Genomic DNA, 2,434 nt, shown 5'->3' on the forward strand with positions numbered 1-2,434 from the left:
ATTTTAGCCTTTTATTCTTGAAAGCATATGTCTCCTTAACCTGAGACACAACTAACTCTGAGTCAGCAATAACATGCAGTTTCTTAATTCCATGACTTGATGCCACTTTTAATCCCAAAAAAAGTGTCTTATATTCTATAATGTTATTAGTACATGTAAAATTTAAGGTAAATGAATACCTAAAAGTGTTCTTATCTAGAGATATAAAAACTACTCCATCTCATGATCCTTCTTTAGAATTTGCTCCATCAAAGTACATAGTCCATAGGTTTTGTGAGTCCAAACAACTTGTTACCTCTTGTGCAATTAGTAGGGGTGATTTTCCAATTTCTTGAATGATGAGTTCAGCTCTAAAAGCATTAACCTCGGTATCCAGAAAACATGTAGCATCTTTATCAACATTATCTTATGAGTGACCCTTGGTTCTCTATCAATTTTGATACCTTTATCTTCTATGTGAAAAGTAGCATAAGACAAGCCACATTTTAGGCTACCTCCCATTGAATCACTCCATTTTCTAGAGAGTAACATTCCATAAGGTGGAGGAACATCAACTACTAGAACAGTCTTAGTTGACTCAACATCTGGGTAGGTAGCTAATCTAAAAGGTAAGGCATTGATTGTACCTATGATAGGCACTTCCCTTGCATCCATTTATCTAAACCTACCCTATTTGGTATCTACTTATAAAACAAGGGCTTCCATAACTTTGAAAGGCATAACAGTGTTTGATGCTCCTGAGTCAATCATGCAATTTTTTAAAACTATGTCATTTATGACTAGACTGAGAAAGAAAGGATCAATTTTTTTATGTAAGTTGTAGATGAATTGTCCAAATACATCTGGGCTATTTGGTACATGACTCCTTTGTCTTTTATTATGGGTGGTGTTTGTTTCATGATTGTTGGTTCTTGTTCAACAACACTACTACTTCATATCCCATTCAACCAAGAGAGAGCCTTTGATCAAAATTGATTGGCATATTAGATTGAATCATATTTTTTAATTAATGATTGTCTCTATTCAATTTTAAAGTATTTTTGGAATTGTCCATTCTATTTCTAATGAAGACATAGATGAAGTAACCCTTCAACTTCCATGAAGACGTATAAAGGGGCTCAAGATGAATTGAACAATAGAATGATATAGAGATGGACATGCTTCTCATTTGCTAAGATTTCCAATTTGTATCAAATTTATGAAGTTCATGGGCATACATCACAACCATGGGATTTCCCAACTCCTATTGAGTTCATGGGTATACATCTCATTCATGGGATAGCCCAACTTTTATGAGCTTAGACACACAACTCCTCCACGAGTTTGTCCAAATTTGATTGATTTGCAGGCATACATCTCAGTTACAAGATTGTCCAAAAATTATATGAAAATTTATTTAATATTATAAATATGTGGAATTATTGATATTTTTTATTTAAGTGTTTACAATACCATTATTTCTTCCTTTGGTATTGTTCTTTGAATTGACAAAATGATTCAGATCAATAGTACCATAGACTAGTTTGGTCTAATTTCAGATGTACTTACAATTAGATTTATCCCAATATGAAGGTGTTCTTATAGTGTTCTTCTTCCTTGAAAATCAAAATTGGGTTTTATCTTGATGCAAAACTAATAACCAATCTTTAGAATTACAATAAGCTTGCATGATGGATTGTTGGTTCTTCTTAATCGTTCCCTTCAATAACACTTCATCTTCCAAAAGTTGAGGTAATTAATGGATTTTTTTTTTGTAATATGTTATGGAAGTAGAAGTGAGAGGGAAAAAATAACTTGATCACATGTTCTTAGTAGAAGATGAAGCACCAAGGACCATACATATAGAAATTTTCATGATATTGATGTTCATCTCAAGGAGCTTACCTTTTCTAGTAATATACATGGCTTGCCTCTTGACGTGGATAATATAATTTATTTTTTTATCTTTGTTTGCAACATGGATTCTTTCTATATGTTTTAAAATGTTGGGAGATCATAGTTGACAATAGCATGTGCATCATTTTCATTTCTAAAGCCATTGTTAAACAATGCAAAGATTTTCTAAACTTTTTGTTCTACCACTATGTTTGAGGCCTTGCAAAGGGAATCTGAAAAGTTCATTAAGGTTTTCATAGGCATGGACTCTCCTTTTAAACTTTTAAAACTTTATATATAATTGAAAATTTTGAATGCTATGAATAGTAAGGTTGTCGGCTTATATTCTGCCCTATTGATATTTCTTGTTGTTGATGCCATCCCTAGCTTCATTGACCTTCTAAAATCAAAAATTGTGGATTTAAGGGACATTAAATATTTGTAGAAAATTTGGTGGGACTTCTAATTATATGAAGATCATTAAAGGTTTGGTGCTTGAAAAGAAATAAAACTCCCACTCGCATGATTCACTAAGATAAGAAGAAGCATTTTGGCAAAG

The sequence above is a fragment of the Cupressus sempervirens genome, chromosome 4 (genome assembly GCF_028749045.1).
Source record: "Cupressus sempervirens isolate cs-2001-9-10 chromosome 4, ASM2874904v1, whole genome shotgun sequence".
Lineage (NCBI taxonomy): Eukaryota > Viridiplantae > Streptophyta > Pinopsida > Cupressales > Cupressaceae > Cupressus > Cupressus sempervirens.